This window comes from Suricata suricatta, chromosome 3 (genome assembly GCF_006229205.1).
Source record: "Suricata suricatta isolate VVHF042 chromosome 3, meerkat_22Aug2017_6uvM2_HiC, whole genome shotgun sequence".
Taxonomy (NCBI): domain Eukaryota; kingdom Metazoa; phylum Chordata; class Mammalia; order Carnivora; family Herpestidae; genus Suricata; species Suricata suricatta.
Window position 1 is genome coordinate 87,860,357 of NC_043702.1, and position 25,362 is coordinate 87,885,718.

Below are 25,362 nucleotides of genomic sequence, written 5' to 3' on the forward strand. Positions count from 1 at the left end.
ATTGCTTTTCTCTTGGGGCATCAATGGAAAGTTAGATGATTGGGAGGATCAAAATCTGAATCCAAAGAGGTGTATTCTCAAACTAGCCTCCCACAGAACACTGGGATTTTTGCTATAAAATTTGACTGAGTTGCTTTTTTTTCCCAAATACTCAGAAAATAGTTAAATTTATGGGATGAATTTTCTGAATTCTAAGATTCTACCTCATAATTTGTTATTATTGTAAAACCTTGGTAACTGCTGCTGATTGTTTGCTCAGTGGTACATGCAGCTGGGTAAACAATGAGCATGAAATGGCAAATTGGACAGACAATCAAGCTTTTTCATCACTTTATAAGGTAATTTGGGTTCATCTTATATGGTTTTAACTTGATAAAATATTTTCCTGAAAATTTTTGTGTATTTTAGGAGTATAGAAACACATACGATTTTAGAGATGCTTGAAAAATTTGCATTCCCTGTAAAAACTCGGAGTAATTTTGTTGAGAAATACTGCAAAGCAAAGGGGATGATGTAGCCAAAAATTAGGATCGGTAAAAGGTCTTGACTTCAATCTCATGTTATTTCTGTTACTGTGCACATTTTTATGATAGTGGCTCATGTTATTTAAAGTTATTTGAAAAGCCAGAATTTCAGCAAAACATATTTAAAGATCTAAAAAGAAGACATGTGAAGCCTAACTACAAAGCTTAATCATGTACTTAATCATGGGGGAGAGGGTAAGGGTATTTCAATAAATTTTAATTTATGCCAATTTTATCTTATAAAAGGATATGGAAAGTCTTCCAAGACTGATTTGAAAATAGCTGAAATATATCCTGAAGAATTTCAACTTTTATAAAATTCAGTGAGTGAAATAAGTGATAATCCTATAAGGCATAGGGTGTCTGTACTTACTAGAGTTGAAGGCATTCTGGGACATAAGATTCCTCTCCAAATCTGAAATATATTTGTATATTTAAACACATACAATGTAAATATAATTTGGTTGGGGTGTAGGTGAATTAGGCAAAAAGGAGTAAGAGGTACAAACTTCGAGTTCTAAAATTATATAAGATCTATAATTTTGATATACATTGTATGTAATTTATGCACAACTATATGAATATAGAAATCTATAAAATTATATATACTTACATAAATATAAAAAATTATATAAATATAAATGTGTGTGTGTATGGGTGGGTGGATAGATAGATAGATAGATAAACCTTGGTTTGATGGGGTACCTGGGTGGCTCAGCTGGTTAAGCATTCAATTCTTGATTTCAGCTCAGGTCATGATCTTGGCTCAGGTCATGATCTCATGGTTTGTGAGTTCGAGCCCTGCATCAGGGGGCTAACAGCACAGAGCCTGCTTGGGGTTCTTGCTCTCTCCCTCTCTCCCTGCCCTAAAGTAAATAAATAAATTCTAAAAAATATTTTGGCTGATACCTATATATATTTTATAGTAATACTTTCTTCTAGAAAAAGTGTTTCTAGTTTATACAATAGAACCAAATATATTGATATCTCATGGCATTCTGCAAAGGGTACTATGATTTCCAAATAATATATCACATGATTTTGAGTGGGCTTTGATGAGTTTTCCACATGACCTATTTTGGATTTGGGGCATACTCTTTAATAACAATTTGGCTCTGAAAAGTGACTGCGTCCTAATTTCTTAAAATGGGAATAATACTAGTGACTTCTTCACAGAATTGTTATGAGCAGTAAATGAGGCACTGCTTGTAAACTGCTTCTTGCAGTGCCTGGCTATAGTAAGTGTTCATTAGAATTTAGTTATTATTAATACCTAAAACATAGAAGGGTCATGGGATTGTTTTGCAGGCCCTGGAGAAGAGGTAAGCACCTTTGTAGTGATACCTCCATTTGAAATGGAAGGGACAATAGTGACGGTGTTCCCTGGCCTATTAACTCACAGAATTTGTTGTAAGCATCAACTGAGATAATGATCATTCATCCACTTTGCAACTTTAAAATACTTTACGCATATATTTTGGGTATTCAAGTTAATAACTTCACAATAAGAAAGAAACTGTCTTTTTTTTTTTATACACATCATTTTAAGAGAATCTGTTAACTTTTATTTTACATTTTTCATTGTTTTATTCTCCTAGGTTTCTTTTTCTTGGTTTTAAACAACAGCTTTTTAAATCTTAAGTCTCAGATATCTCTTTTCCATAGTGTCTTTCACATCTGACAAGCATGGGTATCAATGTGGTGTGTTAATTCAGTTCCAGTTGTAAGAAGCCTTTGTTGCCAGGATGACTGACTGGAGTGGGTTTTCCAGTTCCCTTTTTATCTCTAGAACCAGCAGAGGGAGCACCAGTCTCTCCCTACCTAAACAATCGTGATGAGTTTTAAACATATGGTGGCCCTTTAATGATTAAATTTAAAAAAGATGGTGTTTGAATGAAGATGTAAAATTTAAAGTCTGAAGGTCCATTAATTATTTTAATACTCAGGCAAGTTTAAACTGATTCAAAGGAGAAATGTTCTTTTCAAGACGATACGTCATTATGGAGTGAAACTGGGAGCGACCAAGTAATGTTACCACAGCATAATTTAGAATATATTATTTTTCACTGAAAGTAGAAGGAAGGAGGAAACTGAGAATGTCTAGTATCCTCAATGGCCAGAGACCACCAGGGAGACCGAGGCACGCATGTAAAGGCAAAGGGCTTTATTATTATGGGCTTAGGCTCGCCAGGGCCTAAACTCCGGCTCACAGACTTCACCAGCGCAGTGGATCTGTGCTGAGAACCCCGAACAATGGATGAGTAGGGCTTATATGGGGCTTGGAAAGGGGGAGTTACAAGAAATTGTGACCTAGATACAGTGATCCAATCATTATTGTATAACAGCATTGGCAGCAACTTTAACCGTACATTTTGTTTAGAGCATTCGTTACTTTTGGCGGGACCCAATCACAATATTTAGAGTAGTTTTGAAATTAACCAATTACAGAGCAAGTCCAGGGTCTTGTTCGGCGACTATTGGGTTAACTTTAACATTAGGTAACAGGGTCCTATCTAATGTTCCTATCTGCAGGCCTCAGCTTAAGGAATGTGAGGAGAGGTAGCTGGCCTTTCGTGACTGGATACCGCAAGGTGGTCTCTCCTGCTCTAGGCAATGTGTAACTGCCTGATAGTTTTGGGGAAACTGAAACTTAGGCCTTCTAGTTCAGAGGGGAAACTTAAAGCCTGTCATGGTGTCTGTTTGGTTTAGCCTTACACTAGAATCATTTAATTTACTGAGTGCTTGCTATGTTTCAGGTGATATGCTAGATTGTGAGGCTATAGAGATGAACCAGACTCAATCTGGGAGGCAAACTGGGAAGAAAAGGTTGGGAAAATTACTTGAAAATATGTAATTGTTAAATAAGAATTTTAAATAAAATGTTTGTTGAAAGAGTGAATTATAATAGTATGTGTATTAATAGTACAAAATTAACATTTTTATATGATGCTTTAGAGTTACAGTGCTCCACATGCATTCCTCATTTAAATAGACTTAGAAGACATTTAAAGTTTCACAAATGTGGGGCACCCAGGTGGCTTAGTCGATTAAGCATCTGACTTTTGATTTCTTCTCAGGTCATATCTCATGGTCATGAGATCGAGCCCCAGTGTGCACCTTGCTAGGGATTGTCGCTCTCTGCTCCCTCTGCCCCTCCTCTTTAAGTAAATAATTTATTAGATAAGTAAATAAGTTTCACAAATAGTGAATATATATAAGGTTTTTATATTTTGTATTTTAAAAGTAAGGATTATCTGCTTGCAAATAAATTCTTAGAAAATGAGCATTCTTCTTTAGTATATTGGGCAATAATCCTTTTTAGAAGTTATTTTCCCACTCAGTGGAAACTATTAAATATTTATGTTTAGAAGATCAAGAAGATTGACCAGGGGAAATAAAACTTAATATACAGCAAAAGTCTAACAAGAGTTTCTTTGAGGTCATTTGACAAATTATAGTTGATGAAAGTATAGGGTAATGCCATTCAGAAAATTTCATCTATATGGAGAAAAAATGATACAAGAAAATTGGTAGTAACTTTGATAGAACATCTGGGACAATATAAAATGTACATCTGTCTTCAAAAACTTAAAACAACTTTTTAGATTAGGCAGTTTACCTAATATACAGACCTCAGTTCTGGACTAGAAGAAAGTAATCCAGGGAGTTTTTACTTCATTAAACTTTGTGATAAGACAAAGTTTTGGTTATTACAGAAATAAAGTGAATGGATATTATGATACTTTTTAGAGATCATAAGCAAATAGGCACCCAGATCTTTCAACAACCATACTTAATCTTACCCAGGTGGGACAAGAACTCCAAACTGATCAAATACAAATGAAGGATGTAAGGTTATGAGAAATTTGATTTAGGAATAAAAAAGCCTACAACTAACCCAGTTGTGTATTAGATATAGGCCATTTCAATTTTTCTCAAGATAAGATATAGCCTTTGACCTACTATTTCTGTTTTCTTTTGGGGGCCTTCAGGCAACCACTTTATTTCTGTTGGCTGACTAGTCTCTGTTAGAAGGCTCTTATTAGGGATTTTGATTAGGTTCTCCTTTTTTTTTTTCTTTAAAATACCTTCACCCATTTCCTCCACCTCTCCCCCACCCCCCATCCCACCTCAGGCAACCACCAGTCTGTTCTCTGTTTCTGTGAGTTCGGGTTTTTTAAGGTTTTGCATACAAGTGAAATCATATGGTATTTGTTTTTCTCTGTCTTATTTCATTTAGCGTAATGCCCTCAAAGTCTAAGCCCATTTCACAACTGGTAGGAGTTCTGGCCCCACTCAGAGGGGTAGTGCTTGCTTTCTTTTGTTTTGTCCCTTAAATGCACTGGGTTTCCACTAGAGCCCTAAGGTAATAGTTTTCACGGTTCTTCCCCCTGAAGATTAAGGCTTTTGTTTTGTAGGAGACGTAGAGGTGATGGATTGAGCCAGGGTTTTGGCAGCAGCTACTGTTTTCTCCCATAATAGCACCCCAAGAAATGCCTTCTCGGGATTCTCCCTAACATTCCCTGTGACTGTCTGGTGGGGTTCATGGAGTCCAAGCCCACAAGAGTGTGTAAAGTCCCCTATAGCTGAGATCTTTAGGAGCTTGACACTCTCATGCTAGTTCATCCTCATCCTCTAGTAATTTGTTTAAATGTTTTAGCTGCATCTTTGTTTCAGCTAAGATTGTATCTAGCATTTTCTGCCACAAGTCAGTAAATATTTGCCCTGTTTCTCCCTAAAAACACTGTCTCCCCAGACTTTGGGTTATTTGGTGGCCCTGCAGTCTCAGTTTCTTAATATGTTAAAGAAGTCATTAAAGAAGCAAAGTATAGCCTTGTCCTTACTACAATATTGAAGGAATATTCTTTCTCTCTCTTTACATCTCTGAACTGAAAACCTTTATCTTATGTATCATCTGTGCCATTGGTCTTCATTTGCCACCACCATGTTTCTCAGGATTTACTGTCCTTAAGAATCAACTGAGAAGCATGTTAATAATACATATTTCACAATCCAGAAATTCAGTAGTCTCAGGTACACAAAAGGAATTTGCTTATTGACAAAGTTCCCCAGGGGGCCCCCAGGCTAAAAAGAACTTTGGAAGGCAGTATCTTCTCAAAGGTAAATTCTCCCTGAGAGGTGGTAGCATGCTCATTAATCTTTTTGTCTTCCATTGTGTCCAGGTAGATGCCTTATATAGGTTAGCTTGTCAATAAATACACAAAATATGCATTGAATTTAAATTAGTTGCATAGGATGAGAGGTGGGAAGAAAGTTCCCTTGAAATATTCCATGTTTATGAAACCTATCCATAATTCAAGGGTCAGCTGAAGTTCTAAATCCTCCTGCCATCTTCTTGGAGTATATAGCATTGGAGGAGTGGGGGCCAGTGAGTCAAGAAACCTGCTTTTAGCTTCTAGTTTGAACTTCTAGTTTTTTCAGTAATTAGTTATGTGATTTGGCTAAGGCACTTAAACTTTTCTGCAATTTATGTTTGGCTTTGATTTAACAAAATATAAGAATGGAATAGACTTGGATCATAAACAGGAATAATCATGAAAATCACTTGAGGAGGTGTTTATTTTTACTCATAATGTATGGATATATGTTTATAACACACACATACATTATACATACAGACAGACACATGCACATACATACAGTAACCATATTGTATAGATTATATGTTTTGCATATGTAATTACAGATTCCAGTGCCTCCATCTGTACACATGATGAATCAGTAGAATTTGAAGTATTTTTTTTTTTAGCCTCTTTAGATGATTCTAATGAATGGTTTGGAAACCAACTCTCAAGTCCAAGCATCTATCACCCTTTACTGAACTCCAACTGTTGGCCATGAACTAACATAGAGTAGTTACTAAAAATATATTTAAGTTTCATTTTCCATTTATATTATCATCCCCAGTACATTGCAATATGCTTAGTGATAGGAAACACGTTACATTTTTTCTTGAATAGAGTTCCTAGTACAGTTTATAGAATCCTGCAAGCGAGTTAGTAAATTTTTGTTGATGGATAGATTAAAACTAAAATAAAAGTAGCCAGAAGTTCGAAGTCAGGAAGGAAAGGGAAGTTAGAAACGGGTGGGAAGACAGACATAGCTGTCTTGGTCTTAGCTGTGTGACTAGAATATCTTGGCAGAGGGGTTTTAAATAGATTGGATAGGTGACAAAGGAGAATTGGCAGAGAAGAAGGTGGCAGTAGTCAAGGTAACTAAGCAGTTGATGAGCATCTGAGTTGGGAGCTTCCGGAACGTGGAGGAGGAAATGACACATGTGAGTATCTGAGGGAGGAGTATGTGAGAGGAAGGTAGAGTAATGAGGGGAGGCTGCTGCATTTATGGGGGCTAATGATAGTTTTCAGAAAGAGAGAGAGAGAGAGAGAGAGAGAGAGAGAGAAGTCTAGAGTTGGGAATGAGCAAACGTGTAGCACAAAGACTCCGGAAAGCTTTAATTCCTGCAACTCAAAAGAGGGCAGCTTCCCTGGAGATGAGCTAGGATCTATAGCCATCATTGTGAAAGTGAGACATGAACTTGTGCCATATAATCTGTGGCATAGCCTAAGCCTATCCTATCTGCCCTGATAAAAAATCTTAACAGAGTTTATATGGGATGTTGTTATTGATCCTGATGGATCTATCATTTTGAGTCAACAGTAAAATAAAACCCCAGGTATCTGAATGAATTTGCCTGTTGAATGGATTTGGGTAATGCCATTATTGCTAATTGTGAAGAACATTTGCTCAAAATGAAAACCTTGATTTTTTAAATTTGACTTGACCACTAGGTATAAGAAGTAAATGCTGTTCATTCATGAGGGGAGGTCATGTTTACTACCAAGTAAGGAGATCGGATTTTGATTGACTCTATTGATTTTATTAGAAGAATAACATCCAGGAAGTGTAAACATCCCAAAAGATATTTAAATATAAGGCTTTTGACCTAACACTGAGGTTCTAGTGCAAGGACAGAAGTGAGCAAAGATCAATGATTTTGAGTGGTCTTGTTTAGAAATTATCATGGTATCCATGTTTCCTTGCAAAGGAGAATCAGTGTTTGGTTGTTATGCCAAAGAAGTGATTTCGTTTTTAAAAGGTGTACTGTATTGGATAGTTGCAGCCCAGAGATGACTGATCCTCTGAAGAGATGTAGTCATCAGAGAAGACATAGCCACAGATTAGAAAGTTCAAGTCTGAGAGGAATGTTTGAGGGAGGGCAAACTTTGACTTTAAATAAGTTCAGGAACAAAGAACCCTGAAAACAGAAGTAGGTGTGCCAGCATGGAAAATCATGGAACCCAGAGAGGAGAGTCAGTTCTGGGAGAAACCACTCCCTTAATCTCCTTGTCCCAGGTTTATCACAAATTCTATGTGAGATAAATAGGTTTCCTTCCTAGTTCATTGTATTTTAACATGTATCTAGGTAACATTACCAAGTCTGGAGTTATTTGATCTCAGTAAAATTTTTTGTCATCTCTATAAAGTTTTGAATAAAAGCAACCTTCCAAGTACCACTGAATGTAGATACTGGAATTGGGAACAACTTCCTCAATACTCATGGTCAAGGCTATGGTGCTGATGTCACTACTGTACAATAGACACTGCTGTGTTATTATTTGGCTGCCTAACAACCATCAACAATTCTCAATCTTACTGTGACTTTTGAGGGAGTTTCTTCTTTTCATTTATGGGCAACTTCAGTATAAATTATCAGTCATGTGTCTTGCATGCCCTAACTGAAAGCCAGGCACAGAACTCAAGCTAGTCTTGTCTAGAATCTTGAGCTGAGTCAAGAAAAAAGTTATTTGAAGCACATTTACTCCAGCAATTAGACCCAGGTGCCAGTTAAGTTGTTGAGCTGCCTTGATTTGCGTTTCTGCCTGTTCTTTCTCAAAGCTTAGTTTTTTCTTTTTTTCGACAAGTAAAATGATAGTATATTTAAAGTATACAATATATTTATTTGAGATGTATATATTGTGAAATGATTCCCATGTTGAGTTAATCAATATAGGCATCATCTCATAAGGTTACCTTTAATTTTTTTGGTGAGAATATTTAAGATTTATTCTCTTAACAATTTCAAGTATACAATACAGTATCATAAACTATAGTCACCATGTTATACCTTAGACTCTCAAAACTTACTCATCATATAACTGAAATTTTGTGTCCTTTTAGCAACCTCAAAAGCCTACTTTTTCAGTTTCCCTTTATTCTATCAGCACTTGATACTCTTCCTATAAATTATACTTTTAAGTTTACCCAAATTTGTCTTCAATACTTGAATCTTTGCAAATACAGAGCAAACTCTTTTGGTAAATATAGTGAATAAGTCTCAGAAGGAGAGTAATTTATCTCAGCTGGTACTTCATATTATAAATTCCAATAGGAGAGGAAAAAAAGGAGGAAGAAAAGCATCAGACAGTTTTTGTTACTTGTGGACCCTCCAAATACTCCCTGCCAATAATGTTAGCTCAGCACGGGATTCACTCACATTAGGTCCATCCTTTTATTGTCAGCTTGTGGGATCAGGTGCTACAAATATTATCTGAGCAGATTCAGTGAGCATTAGTTTGCCTTTTGTCACATATGTTATATAGATGAAGAGAGAGCCAAAAAAGGTTAAAGAGGAGAAGCAATCAATCAGGTCCCATAGGACAGGCTATTGAGGGCATGAAACAGGAAATGTAGACCCAAGATATGAGAGTGGGGATGAACAAGGTCCAGCACAGGTGCAAAGGTGATATCACATGTATACAAGGGTCTCAAGCAGAGCACCTGGGCACCATGTGATGTGCATCTAGGCAAAGGCAAAGACAGACACTGGAGTGCCATTTCCCATATTTGAATTTACAGTCCCCCCTTTAATGGCATTGTGACCTACACAAGTTACATAATTTCTCATCTTTTGTTGCCTCTGTTTCCTCATGCATAAAATAAGGACAGTTGTACTTCCTACCTTACATGTATTTACTGAGGATTGAGTGAGTGAATACAAGCGTTTAAAACAGTGGTTGGTGTGCTTAATAAATATATAAATAATAGTACATGTTAAATAAATATTAATTATTAAAAGATATTGGTAAATACAGTTGGGGTTCAACAGTCAGCTTCTGTTCAGGCACTTGATTCAGAGTGTAGGAAGGAGAAATGAAGATCACTTAGTTGGAATCAGCAGTGAGTGGGTGAGGATCCAGGAATGCTTCCTCCCAAATGCAAGCCTGAATTCTGAGACAAATAAGTGTGACATAATATACCCTGGAGGTTAAACTTGCTGAACCCACATGGAAGAGACCTAGATATAATTCTCCTCCACTTCCCCCTTTTGTTTTCTGTTACTTAAAAAAAAAGGAATCTGTTCGACTATAGCAGCAGGCAAATCCTTAACCTCTTTTTGTTCTGGTATATATAAAATAGACACATTCTCTGTGCCTAGATGAAATTACCTGTATGAAAGCATTTTGTACAGTCATAGGAAGTTTGTATTATTTAGGACTCTTGCTGTTACAAATGAAGAGAACTCAAACTAGCTAAGAAAGTAATTAATAGGCTGATGAAACTGGACAGGATGTTGGGTATTTGATAGAACAAAAGAACATGCCCTAGGAATATGGTCCTTGGAGACTTCAAGTCTTATACTCGAATACTTAGTTCGCTAAGTATTCAAGTTACCTGCATATTTTTTTTTCCTCATTACTAAAACTACTTAGTGGCGCAACTCCAGAGGGGACCGTTCACATGGTATTCTAGAGGAATTGTATATAAGGCACAAGGTAATGTAAGGGGTGAATGTGCCCTTTGGAAATGTGACAAACTTTTATCTCTGATTTTGCTTCTCTTTGCACCTTATTCTTCTTGATACTAGGGATGTTTCCTCCTTAAGGCTGGGAAATATGGCCACAAATAGTTCTAGCTTTTATCCTTTCAACACTGTAACAGAGAGAAAACAGAATCGTTCTCGTGAAAGTGGAAAATTCCCAAGAAGGTGTCTGATTGGCCTGAACTGTGTCACATGCCTATTCCTAAATCACTGTGGTCTAGGGGATGCAGTCCTCTGATTGCAGGAGCCTGGATCATGTGCTCACCTTTGCAAGTATGCCCAGGGAGTACCGGGAATGTTTGGGATTGAAAACCCAAGAAGAGAAATAGAAAGACAAGACAGAGTTATCATAGTCTGCTGTAAACAAAAGCATTATTATTTTCTGATGTTTGAGATTATTCACGGCCCTCCAGTCAACATTAATGTGAAGAGTATGTTGTGCAGTAGTAGTAGCTATATACATATGTGACATATATTAAGCCAATATTTTTCTATTGGGAAAATAGACTGGCTGAATTAAGATACTTCAACACAGCTGTACTATTTTTCTTCACCATTACCCCTTTGGAACATTCTAATACTGTCATGAATGAGAAATTACTTTTCCGTATACTATCTTCATGTGGACATGCTTTTTAACAATCCTGAAAAGAACTGGTAACTATCTCGTTACTAAAAGGGAAGTAGGTGAAAATAGGAATTCAACGGGCATTCATTTGCTTAGTAAGTCTCTTGAGTGTGCTCACAATACCGAGAGTCAGTATGGCTTTGGGAAGAAAGCCTGTGTTTATCAGATGTTCTTGCTGAAGCGCATAAGCAAATAGTACTGGGACTGTGGAAATGATATGTGGATATGTTTCTGGAAATTTAAACAGGAGTATTATTCAGTGAGCAGAAGACTTGGGCTGGGAATTGATAACCCTTTGAGGGCCTCTAGAAAGATCAGATATGTATAGATGAATAATAGCATGCACAAAAACTGAAGGTGAACTTGTAGTCAATCCAAGTTTAATATAACAATAAACAGTGCTTCCTCCTCCCCTGCCCATTTTCTTTACTCATCATTTCTAAGTTTCTATCTTAAAGGCCATGATTTCTAGGCTATATTTAATCTTACTAATAGAATTTACCCTTTCATTTCTTTTCATCTAGAATTTTTATTGCTATTATGATCCCCACCTTATGGATAAGGAAACTGAGGCACAGAGAGTTTAAGAAACTTGACCAAGTTTGCAAATCTAGTTGGTGGCAAAGCCAGGATATGGACCAAGACAGGCTGGGTCCAGAGCATATCCTATTCCATCTTGTTGCATTTTCACTAAAGTCAAGGTAGATGAAATCTGGGGTATCATCGAACTCTCCTTTTCCAGGAGAGTTTTGTGTGATCAGATAAGATCGTTATCTTCATCCATTTGTTAAATGTAGCAACAAGATTATAATTTCTTTTGAAGATGGTTATGTTCCAAATATAGGTATCATGTGAGTGCTAGAACTGTCTCATCTTCTTACTAGCTGTATGAATATGGCTATACTCAGGTTCTTCACTTGAAACAAAAGGAACGTTGCCACCTGCTTGACATGCCTTGCAAATAATTGGGAGAAAACGAGATGGGAAGTGTGAATTCAGGAAGCATTAAGAACATTTGCACCATGAAAATGAAGCAAATTGAAACCAACACCAACTTCTCACAACCTTTTGCCATCTCATTTTCCTGCTTTTGTCCTGTCTAATTTAGATCATAAACCCTCCAGTCAGAAACCATCACCTCTTTATACAGAGTACAATGACTGGTGTCACTATTTAATAAAAACACAAGAAGCAGCTGCAAAGGATTGAAATTAAATCTACAAACGTAAAGTGAAAGTTATATTGAGTTCCAACTTTAAGTCATTATGGCAAAATTAAGATAAGGGCATGGATTTATTTTCTTCATTTTTCTAAGACTAGTGTAATGTAGCAATTAAGAGAATGTGCTCCAGAGTCAGATTTCCTATGTAACAATTCTAGCTTGGCCTCTTACTAATTATATAATGTTTTGAACACACTATATGTTATACATTCTATGAAATATAATATGCTAAATTTTCACATCTCAGAAATTGAGATTATTTATACAATGAATAGTATTTTATGATTACCATTGCACATGTAATATAGGGGCATTGCCTGAGCATGTGTGTGCATGTGCACACGCGCGCACACACACACACACACACACACACACACTTGGTCGTTGCTGTTCATGTTGCCATGAGTTTACCTGAGTTATAGGTATTGGTTTTAATGCACATGCTGAGGTAATTTGCCATTTAAATTGTCTTCAGAAAAGTTACACAGTGCATTTGGCTTTAAGATAAAAAGTTATTGTACATGCAGAAACAAAGCAGTGGAGCTTAAACTTGTTATTTGTGAAGCAACAATTCATCATTGGAAGAACGATTGTTATGCCAGGTTTTCTTGCAAAGAAAAAAAGGGTCTCTATGATATCCAAGAAAGGAAAATACCCTCAGGTAGCTGAAACTGTGTTCCTTTTGTTACTGACGTGCAAGCAAAATGATTGCTTATCACACACCAAGCCGTGCAACTGAAAGCAGGAGAAATCCCAAATCCCTTGGTATGTGGAGAAAAAGATTGCAAAGCAGTGAGAGGCTGATATGACAAGAGAACACTTTTAACAAGTATAAAATAAAAATTTGAAGTGACAAGAAAATATTACATCATAGTTTATTTGGCAGCATTTCCTCCCTTTTTCATCTGTATGTTAAAAAATCATAATGTGCTCATGGCTTCCTTTAAATGTGAAATACAGAATATCTCAGTAGCTGAGTGAGAATTAAATGAAATAACATAGGTGAAGTGTTACTGGTGTGCTTGACACATAGTAAGTGTATAATACATGCTGGCCATTACTATCATCATCACATTACAAAGGCCTTTCGTTTTCCTATCTGCTCTTCAATAGATTAATGGGGATTGGAAACAATTCAAGTGGGAAACATTTCATTTGAAAATGAAAGGTGGCTTTGTGATCTCAGGGAGAGCTGGGGAAAGTTTAATAGGCAAAATCAGGTGTTTCACAAATGAGAGGGATGGGTGAAGTGAAAACTTTCCACAGTGTGGCCAACATGGGATGACGTTGCTGTCTTGGACTGGGAGTTACTGTGGTACTAGCCTAAGAAATTGCTGCCTGGCAACATGATAGACACAGCTTCAGCTGTGTTTCCTGAGCCAAGAAAACTGCAGACATTTCTATGTACCACCTTGGTGTTTTATTCAAAAGTATAGTGTTAATTTCAGTGTACCATTTCACACACACACAAAAATTCATAGCTTTAGAATTTGTGATTTTAGCAGCTATTTGGAGCTGCAAGCACATTTAAGGATTTTATTGAAAAGTTCTCAAGTAAACAAATCTGGGCCTCAGCTCAGTGAATTTACACAATGTTCAAGTACACAGCTGAATTCAACCTCTGAATTTTAATTTTTATCTAACTTGAGCTGTTGCGTTCCTCAAAACATAAAAGAAAGAATTTATAAAGTCATGAGTGACGCTAATTGGGATGTGATTTTTTTTTCAGAATCCATTTCCTGTTAGAAAATCAACATTTTGAGATACTTTCCCAAAATGTCTTTTAGATTGTGTTTAAGAGTCTCTATTAAAATGTAATTCTTTTTTTCTTTAACAAATTAACATTTGAAGTCTGAAATATCTACTTAAATATATTTGACTTTCATTTATCAAGATAACTAACTACAGAAAAATGGAGTAAGGGTATGTCACACACCTCTTTCACTCAGTACAATTTTTAAGTTCGTGTTTGTGAAGGACAGGCAAAGGCTGTGTGTACTTGATTTTTATCACTTTTCGTATTTCAAGAGTACAATGATGATAACATGACATTTTGAGATCTTAGGAGTGAAAATCTTTCTTAAGGCCAGAGGAATTATGGAAATTTCAGTGCACAAACAATTTTGGACTTATTTGCCCAAATTAGTTGGTCTTGTTTTTGCATTATAATTTTAATTGCTGCACTCCAATTTATTTTCTGGCCCTGAAAACTCTCTAGAAATATTTGGCTATTGAGTATCATAATAACTGTTTCACAAGATAATTGTTCTAGTAATAAAGTTACCAGTCATGAAAGAGTGCCTTTGGACAAGTGGACTATTGTGTGTGTGTGTGTGTGTGTGTGTGTGTGTGTGTGTGTGTGGTGTGTGTGTGTGTGTGTGTGTGTGTGTGTGATTGCAAGTTAACTTGGTGTGTTTACTCACTAGTCTTAACAAAGTTATCCTTTTTGTTATTTAAACTTTTTAATGTTTATTTATTTTTGAGAGAAAAAGACGGAACCTTAGCAGGAGAGGGGCAGAGAGAGGGAGACACAATTGGAAACAGGCTCCAAGCTCTGAGCTGTCAACACAGAGCACAACACAGGGCTCCATCCCAAGAGTGGTGGGATCATGACCTGAGCTGAAGCTGGCCACTTAACTGACTGAGCCACTGAAGTGCCCCCAAAGTTATCTTTTTAAAAAGTGAGGAGGGAAGGGGGTGCCTGGGTGGCTCAGTCAGTTAAGCATGGATTCTTGATTTCAACTCAGGTCATGATCTCATGGTTCATGAGATTGAGCCCCTATCAGGCTCTGTGCTGACAGCATGGAACCTGCTTGAGATTCTCTTTACGTCTCTCTCTTCCTCCCCTCTCTCAAAATAAATAAATAAACTTAAAAAATAAGTGTGAAGAGAAGAAAAATGCTGTCATGAGACTTCTTTGTTGACTTAAATTTGTCCCTCAATATCCAATTAAGGAATGTCTTTTTAGTATAAACCACTCAAAATCTTTCATTTTTCACATTTGGCTTCTTTTCCCTGAAGGGTCAGATAGATAAAGGGGGAACATACATAACTGCTAAATGTGGTTCAGTTCTTCACATTTGTACTGAGGGTCTATCAAAATAGAAAACCTTTTTTTTTCTTCATTTTATACTTTCTATCAACTTTGTTTAAGAAAAAAAAGTTGGGACAAAATTCTAATCAGTGATGGTAGAACTTTCTCCAAAATGTTGGCTTTGATTATTATCTATCTAATAAGAAGTACTTTGACTAGTGCTAGATAAATTACAGAATGGAAGGGAATTTTAAGAAAACAAATGTTTTATTGTCTCTTTCTATTTGATGGTCTATTCTATTTTTGGAAGTCCCTTTTAAATTCTGGGATTGTAAAACAATTACCTTTCAAACCACTGAAGTGCAACCTGAATATGGTTAACACTCCTTCTGGCTTCCAGGGTATAAATTAGCCTTGTCTACAGGCCATCAGGAGCATTTAAAGTTCTTTATTTGTGAATCATCAACATTCTAAAATTTGACTAAGTATAATAAAAGATAAGCAATGTACTAAGAATTCTTGAATGCAATTAGGAAGCAAGGCATTATTTTAATAATTTTATTGCAATGTGCAATACACAAATTGATTATTCTATGCATTAATTCCTTTTCCTAGCAATGTAAGGAATCAGTACCCACCCACTTGTTGTCACTTCAAATGCACACATATTTATAGAAAGTCCAGGGACCCCAAAATGATCCCCCATCAGTCTATAGATCTTTTGCTGGGAAAGAAACAGCAGTAAAAAGTCTCTGCTACAGGAAAGTCCCATCAAGATAATTTTCTAGTGGAATGCTTTAGAAATACACAGATTTGACACAAGAATAAAGATATGGCTAGCCTCTGTTAACTGAAATTCAAAACTTTTTCTCTTTCCTCTTTTCCTTTTTCTCTCCTTTCTCTATTCTTTCTCTATCTGTCTCTTCCTCCTTCTGGTCTCTTTTTCTATCTTGGTCTTCTACAATCCCTCCTTCTCTTTAGGCATCCTCCCTTTGAAAGCATCCTTACTCTATGACATATCGATATATATATCATCCAGTTCTCTATCTCCCGTCTTGATCTTTTTAACCTCCAATCTGCATTCCCACCTGCCTGTTGGACACTTGCAGATATGATTTTTTAAATACTTGAGATTCCTCCTGTTGTCTGTTGAATTTATCTTCCCCTCATTCCTCAAAGCAGCTCTTGATTTTCTCTTACTTATTTCAATAACTTTCTCAATGTTTCAGTTACCTCAACGTCTCACCTTAAAATACATCTTACATTTTCTTCCTACAACCAATCAAGCATGGATCCTCCTGATTCTTCTTTTGTTATATCCTTAGACCTGTCTTTTTATTTTTATTTCTAATTTCAAGTAGTACACCTTTATAATCATTCAACTAAATTGGTCTTCTTACTTCCTTTTTCTGGTCCTTACTTACCTATCCTCTAAGTCAAGAGATAGCTATGAAATAACAAAATTCCCAACATAGCACCAGGATCATTTCGTCTGTTCATCAAAAGCTTTAGAAGAGAGCCAGGAAGAGGCCAGACAATCTGAGAGATGAAAAGAAAGTTGAGTACATAAAATACTAGATATCAATATGTACTACAAGATTTCAAATGCAATGCAGACAACGTGGTACTTATTAGGCAAAGATAGACAAATAGACATGGTGGGGCACCTGGGTGGCTCAGTTCATTGGGCATCCTACTTCAGCTCAGGTCATGATCACACAGCTAGTGAGTTCAAGGCCCACATTGGGCTCTGTGCTGACAGTTTGGAGCCTGGAGCCTTCTTCAGGTTCTTCTACTTTTCTCTCTCTACCCTTCCCCCACTCACACTCTGTGCCTCTCTCTCTCTCAAAAATAAATAAACATTAAAAAATTTTTTTAGGGGTACCTGCGTGGCTCAGTCAGTTAAGCAGCCAACTTTGGCTCAGGTCATGATCTCGCAATTTGTGAGTTCCAGCCCCACGTCGAGCTCTGTGCTGACAGCTGAGAGCCTGGAGCCTGCTTTAGAGTGTGTCTCCTTCTCTCTCTGCCCTTCCTCTCCTCATTCTCTGTCTCTCTGCCTCTCAAAAATAAATAAACATTAAAAAAAGGAAATTAAAAAAAATTGTTAAAAATTTTTTTTAAAGATAGACAAATAGACTTGGAATAGATGGAAAAATTGCAAAGCAGTCAGTCTGGTATGATCAAAGAACTTTTTCAAAGTACAGATATAATAGAGAGTTTAGAAATGGACTCACACTATGTAGTCCCTTGATTAATGAGAAAGACAGTGCTACAGTGCTGTGGGGAAGGATGGCCTTTTCAATAAGTGGTGCTGGATCAATTGAATATCCATGTGGGGAAAAAGAAATGTTCACCCCTCTCTCACATTGTAAAAAATCAATTTTAGATGGGGCATAGAGCTAAATGTGGAATATAAAAGAACCAAGAGACGCATATGAAAAATTAACTAAAAAGGAAATTACTAATAAACCAGATTGTGCTAAAATTAAGAAACATAAAGAAATAAAAACACACACAGCAGAATGGAAGATGTTTGCAACACATCTATCTGACAACAAAGTAGTAAACATATGTGACAAAGTCCTACAAAACAATAAGAAAAAAAACAAGTAACCAAGTAGAAAAATGGGCAAAAAACTTTAACAGGTAATAAAATAGCATTTATAAATGACCAATATACACTTGAAGAAATGTTACATTTTATTAGAGGCTAAAGAACTGCAAACTAAAACCTCAGTGAAATGTCACTACATACCAACTGAAACGATACCAGTGCTGGGAGAGATGTGGAACAAACAGAACTTTTATAATCCCTGACAGAAATGCAGAGTTTATATAAATGCTTTGAAAGACTGTTTGGTAGTTATCAACTAAAGCTGAGTATGTGCTTTAGTTGACTCAGCAATTCCACTTGTAGGTAAATACCCAAGAGAAATGGGTAAACAAGTACATTAAAGGATATTCATAGCAGCACTATTTATAATAGTCTCAAACTGGAAAGCTACCTCAATGCCCATCAATAGTAGAATAATAAATACATTTTATTATGCTTCTTAATAAATATACATTCTACCAACAATTTGGAAACCATTGGTTTCCATAATATTCTTTCTTTGTACTTACTTTGCATCTACCTAAACTTCTATGGATGGTAGGTCCAGAAGAATTCCATTGTCTTGAGGCATCCCAAACGCTGTGTCAATGGGGGCATTAAGAAACAGTAAAGGCAGGGGGGCTTGTGTAGCTCAGTCCGTTAAGCATCTGACTTTGGATCAGGTCATGATCTCATGGTTTGTGGGTTTGAGCCCTGTGTCAGACTCTGTGCTGACAACTCAGAGCCTGCTTTAGATTTTGTGTCTCCATCTGTCTCTTTCCCTCCCCAACTTGTACTCTGTATCAGAAATGAATAAACATTAAAAAATTTTTTTAAAGAAACAGTAAAGACATTTTGTCAAGTTCCTTTGCTTACACATGCTCCATTGTACCACTGAACTTCATTTACAAAACACAAATTCAAAGATAAAATTATTAAAAATTTCGACAGCAGGGCAATAAACTAAGCATGGGCCCTTCTGAGTGAGGGGCATTTCCATGAATTCAGCCATTCATGTTAGTCATCCTTCAATAAAGGGTTTTATTAAAGCAAAGTGAATAAATAAATATTTCTTCTGGCTTCTTCACTGTTGAACAAATAAAGTTAAAATCCCTTAGGCTAAAACACGGTTTTAAAAACTTTGGTTTGAACTCCAACTTGCTTACGTTTTATTTCCCTCTCTGCCCTCAACTAATTCTCCCTCAATACTGACCCATCTCAAAACCTGAGATTCATCTTTCACCTCTTTCTCATCTCCTCAAAGCAGGGTTGGTTGCCTCAGTCTCACAAATGCTTCCACTTTCCAACAGACTGATTACTCTAAAACAAACCTCATGGTACCCAGGTGCCTAATCTAATAAACCAGCTGAATGCTATAGAGCAAGATGAAAGTCAATGCCAAACATCCTAGGGCTCCAGGTATGGGGAGCTTCCATTCACCATCCCTCCATGATTCCCTACAGTCATTCTCCAAATAGTAGTCAGCATACCCTTTATAAAATGTCAGTGACTCCTGCTCAGTTTCAACAGCAGCTTCTCACTCTATGGAGAATAAAATCCAGATTTTTTTTTTTTTTTACTCTGAACCAGGAGGTCCTGCCCACATACCTATCCATCCTTATCTCTTTCTTCTATTCACTCACTTCACACCAGCCTCCCTGGCTCTCTTAGGGCTGATTCATGGCTTTTAAATTTGCCTAATTTCTCTTGATAGAATGCACATCTTTGCATGGTTATTAACCTTCCTGTTAGGATACAGATCAGCAGTCCCCTCCTTGAAGAAGCCTTTGCCTACCAGAAAATATAAAGTCGCTCTCTCTCACCAGTTCTGGTCATTGTTAACATAGTACCAAACTTTTCCCCTCCTAGCACTTACCTCTACCTGAAATGATTTGATTGATAATTTTGTTTACTTATTTAATATTTGTGTCCTCCTTCTAGTGTGTAAGCTCTAGGCTGTCCTGCTCATGGACAAGAACAAAAATCGGTACATGCTTAAAAATATTACATCTATGACTTGCTTTTGGAAGGGTGATTGGAAGGTCTCTTCATTCTCTTGCTTAGTCTTGGCTTTATTATTATTATTATTATTATTATTATTATTATTATTTTCCCATTGATACTTCTCAGTTTTTGTTTTGGTGAGGGAATGGATTGTAAGAGGCATATGAGACAAAGAACTAGGGCTCATGGTTGGGATCAGAGAGTAGGAGAAGGAAGAGGAGATATATATGTTCTGGAAAGAATTTTTTTTGAGGAGGGAAAGAGAAAAACTTTATTGTTTAAAGTGGATTTTCGAAACCTCTGTTGTCTGAGGTGCCATCTAACCCTTTGTCCCTTCTCCTCAAAAAACCATGATTAAAGCCTACATGAGTCATGAAGCCTTTGCAGGTTTTGGGGGGAAGGGAAGATTGTTTCACCATGTGCTGATATGGGGTTCATATAGAAGGCAAGTGTAGGGAGCCTCAACAGCCTGCTCTCTTTAGATTACATCTCTCCTTCAACCAACATTGACTTTTAAGTTTGGTTAAAAAATTCTTTCTTTGCTTATTCTGTTTGTAATATTGTTGCCAAACATCCTTTCCTAGGCAACCTACTGTGGAAAAGAATTTGTGGGAAAGAGCAAAGGTACTGGAGTCTGACTTCTTTTAAAGCCCAGCTCTGTCCTCATTTCCTCTTGTTCTGTCTTGCCTGCATTCCGAAAATAGGGTTTGACCCATGGCATGGAATGTAGATACTGAAGACTTGGAAGATACACTGAAGACCCCAGATTCAGTTCTTCTCATTTATAAATCTCACTTGATAGGGAACTTTTCTCCCCCAGTACTCTTGCAGCAAATCCAATAAAGGGTTCTGCTTAGTTTCCCTTGAATCATGTGCCTATCTTTGAGTTAATCAGTGTGTTGAGGGAAATGGGTCCTATATTTGATCGGGCCTGGATAATAAGCTGAATCTAATGACTATGACATAGAATCCATGAACAGAAAAAAGTGCTCACAAAGAATGCTGGAAACAATAGATTTCATAGTCTTCAGGAGTCGTCTTTACTGGGTCACAAGATCTAGAAACCAGGGTGCTAAAGGCTCCGACAACCAGGCAATTCCTTGTCAACAGTCTTCTAAAATTCTTGGAATTCCCCAGATCAACTTCAGGTTAAGGCATAATTTTGAGGGTAGATTTGCACATTATATAGCTGTAAGGGACCATGAGAAAAAGGATGCTAAGTAAGCAGCAAGAAAGGTTTGGGTTTAAATCCTGGTTCTGATACATACTGTGACTTTGTGCAATTTATATATTAGGACCTGAGTTCTCTCACTTGTGAAGGATTTTTGCATGGATGAAGTAGTGTAAATTAAAAGTTCTGTGCATATATGAATATTGAGTTTCTTACCCTTTGTCCCCAAACCATGAGGGCTTAACCCTTCTGAGGCATAGCTTTTCGATATCTCTTAGAATCATGGAACTGCAACTTCCAAGGTAAGTTTAGAAGCGAAGTACAGATCTAGACAGAGAACCCTGTCCAGTTGGGACCCTTGGGACCTGGAGTATAAAATAAAAGTGAGTTCTCCCGAACTCTAGCCAGGAAGGAGAATTAGCAGAACAGTGAGACTACCAAAAGTCAGAACCCCAAATTGCTTGGGGTCTTCTGTAAGCTGTCAGGTATTTCCTGCCTTGGTGCTAAGGAAACTCTGATACTGCTTTTTATAACCCTCTCTGTCTCCATTTCTTGTTTGTAGGGTTCAGTAGCTACTGATTATATATTATCGTGTTCTATGGTTACAATGCTTCTGCCTATCACTTCCCAATTAGATTATCAAATCTTCAAGAATAAAATTGATTCATTCAGTAAAACCAAATGAGAAATAGTATATGTAGACTGGAATCACACTGTCAAGGTTTAAGTGGCAGTTTACCACTAAACAGCTGTATGACCCTAAGCAAGTTACTTATCCTTTCCATGCCTCAGTGTTTTCTTCCACAAAATGGGGATAATCATAATATCTAGCTCATATGGTTATTTTGAAGAAAAAAATTTTCAATGACATGTTGCAAGCCCTTAGTACATGCCGACTATTATTAAGGTAGCACTTACTATGTGGTAGGTGCTGTACTATATTTACATCATCTAAGTTATTCCTCATAATGACACCTCATGATATGGTTAGTATTCCCCCCATTCTACAGATGACAAATTTGAAAGGTGAAGCTCTTTGCCCAAGGTGATGCAGCTAGAAAATGGCAATGGCACGACTCTGAGCTTATGTTTTCAGGAATATCTTCCATTTGTCTGCTCTCCTGGGGGAGTTCCTGACTTTGGTCCTGGGCACCCAGATGCTCCCTTATAGGACTGTGTGTTTGGAGCAGATTGCTGTTCATGCAGCTTCCAGGTTTGATTACCATCTCACCCCCAGCCCAGGGCATTTTTCCTAGAGCTAGTTCACATCACAGTTTCGCAACACAGAGCTGAATGTGGAGGCTGTGTTGAATCATTTTTTCTCCCTCCTTGTCATTTAAGGTCAGGACTGGGTACAGCATGTTGAAATATATATTGTTCACAGCCTTTTTCTGTTCGCTGAACTTTCCAATTAGTGTCCACTTAAATGGATGCCGGGGAGAATTTCTTACAAGTCATGGTGTCATGTTGAATTGTGGTGATTATGAAGGCTACAGTGACAGGAAAGACCAAAGATATTTTTTCTCTCTTCATGTTGCTTGGCAAAAACTGGCTGTGAAAAATAAGCCTTGAGTTAAGAATTCCCTGATATGAAAGGACATTAAGACTTTTTTTCCCCTTCTTGCCATTTTTTGTTGTTGTTGTTGTTAAAAGTCCTTCTAATTTAAATGTTCCATTTCCTTGAGTTTTGTTTTTAAGATTATAGTTGTATATGGCGCCCTCGGGGTAATGTTATATTGATTATCAAATGTCTCCAGTGCATTCCTGCTCTTGGTCTATTTAAGTATAGAACAAAATATCTTTCATTCTAAATGTCATTTGCTGTGAGCTGTTTTCTTGCACCCAGTTGCTTTCTTTTCCTTTTGTTTATCTTATTTTGCATACACTTTCACTTTTTATGAAATTGGTTATAATATGGGATGATTATACTGTGTTTTGAGGGTGAATTTGAACATTAGTACCGATATTTTATTTTGTGACAGAAAGATTAGGGTATCCCCCCCTTTTATTCTCCTTCAAAAAAAGAAATGCCCCAGTCAATGAATAATTTAAGTCCTTGAATTCTGAAGAACATTTTTGAGTATTTCATGGTACAGGCATCTTTGTTTTATGTTTTCTTCCCTGAGGCAGGAGAAGTACCAGGTATTGTAATATGAACTCAATCAGTCATGTCCTTTCCCCGAGCTGCATGGTGATGACAATCTCATCTCTAAGAGAATTTAATTCATGGATAGGAAGAGAATTCAAGGAAGGCCGCTGTCACCCTTATTCAATCTCCATTGCATTAGGACCACAGGCTTTCATCCTTCCTCTTGCTAAAACCAAGAGGGGTGGTTTTCCTATGAAAATACAGTTGTCTCTGGAGATTTTCTGGGGATCACCAGGTTGTGATTAGGGGTTTAGAAGAGGTGATCTGCCTAATTTCCTTCCAGCTCTATTAACAGATCAGTGCAAGGAGTTGGTACAGATGTGTTTCTAACTCTACTTTGGTTGTGACCTCTAGATCAGTTCTATCGAGATCTATTGTGGCAGTCTGGATATCTCACTAAAAAGAAGCATGTGCACATTAAAGAAAAGTGGTGAGTTGACTTATCAGCAATTCAGAAAATAATGATTGCAAAGGTTAATTTATGCTGAATTCTGTTCCCTCCCAAGTTTCAAGGCTATTTCTGGGTGTGGCAAGTCACTACTATAGCTAGTATGCCTTTTAGAAATGTATTGGGCTTCCTTGTAAATTGGCTGTTTGGTATTTAGGAGTGTAACAGTGCACAGAAGCTTTTTTTTTCCCCCAAGTTTTTATTTAAATTCCAGTCAGTTAACATACAGTGTAACATTAGTTTCAGGTGTAGAGTCCAGTGATTCATGACTTACATACAACACCCAGTGTTCATCACAAGTGCCCTCCTTAATATCCATCACCCAACCCATAGAAACATTATTAAAAATACTGACATAATACCTAGGCTACCCCTCTAACATCTATTCAACTCTCAATGCATTTGTAGCGTGGCATAATAGTACAACAAAACCAATAACCACTTATGCTTGGAAATGTGTTTGGAGTTCCAGTTTCCTCCATTGTGGTCTTGGTTTTATGATCTGATGTTTTCCCTCCACTCCTACAAACTCCACCACTTCTCTGGCTTGCCACAAAGAGGCATTTACTTCCATCTCATACCTTCAAACGACATGTAGACTTTGCTTTGGTCTGTGTCAATTCTTTTCAGATGTTCAATGTGCCATCTTTCTATCAATTCAACTCCCTCATTGAGTGTGTGTGTGTGGGAGGGGAGGGGTTATTAAACCAAAATCAGTGCATCTGAATTAAGGTTTCTAAATATTTATTCATAATTAATATTAGCCTATAGAATAAATCTATACATATAAATAGAAACTTGTTAAAACCAAAATTGTAAAATTACCACCCACCTAAAACCCAGTGACACACACACACACAAAGACAAAAACAAGACCCTCAATTTAGCTGGCCACTCTACCTGAAATGCTCCCTCATCCATGCTTCTATTGGCTAACTCCTATTTGTTCTTCAGTTTGGGTGTCACATTTCTGTAAAAGCTTCCATGATTCCTCCTTCTCATGTTTCAAGTTTAAATTTATTTTCAATTTTTTAATGTTTATTTATTTTTGAAAGACAAAGAGAGACAGAGTACGAGCAAAGGTTGGGTAGAGAGAGAGGGGGAACACAGAATCCAAAGCAGGCTTCAGGCTCTGAGCTGTCAGCAGAGAGTCTGATGTGGGGCTCAAACTCACAAACTGTGAGATCATGACCAGAGTCGAAGTCAAATGCTTAAGTGACTGAGCCACCCAGGCACCCCTCATGTTTCAAGTTTATGTTGGTTCTCCCCACCTTCAAACTGTCCAGACCTCTGAGAATGTAGTCAGTGCAAAGAAGAGAGGATGGCCAGTCCAGCTGCTCTACTCACATGGAGAGACAACTGCTGTTTCTATTGGCCCTTGGTGGTACTTGTTCCTCATAGGCACTGGCCCTATAGAGATGTCAGAACATGCTCTTCCACTCCCCTGATAATGACAATGAGACTCCTCCAGGGACTTCCATGTGTTTTTGAAGAAGGGTGACAGCACCAGAACCAGTGCTAAGCTTAGTCACAGCTGCCCCACTCTTGGCTCCCAGGGTTGGATGCTAGTGCTCAGTTTTTCCATTCACATGGATAGCCTTCTCCCTGAGAAATGAGTTCCCACTGACACCAGGTCATGACTGATCTGTTCTACACCTCACAGATTTAGACTATTCCCTTCCTTCTCTTCCCAGGGATTTACATCTAGTGATTGAGTAGTGTATTCGATTCTCAGAGCCGCTGTAACA

At 37.3% G+C, this 25,362-nt stretch overlaps 1 long non-coding RNA gene across 1 annotated transcript in view; it reads left to right on the top strand.

The window, feature by feature from the left end:
* The first annotated feature begins 277 nt into the window (after nt 1–277).
* The window catches only part of LOC115286526, a 42,362-nt gene continuing 17,277 nt past the window's right edge, over nt 278–25,362 (top strand). The window contains exons 1-2 of the long non-coding RNA XR_003906108.1: nt 278–338; nt 23,521–23,596. This is a non-coding gene — a long non-coding RNA (uncharacterized LOC115286526). The remainder of the gene's footprint in view (nt 339–23,520; nt 23,597–25,362) is intronic.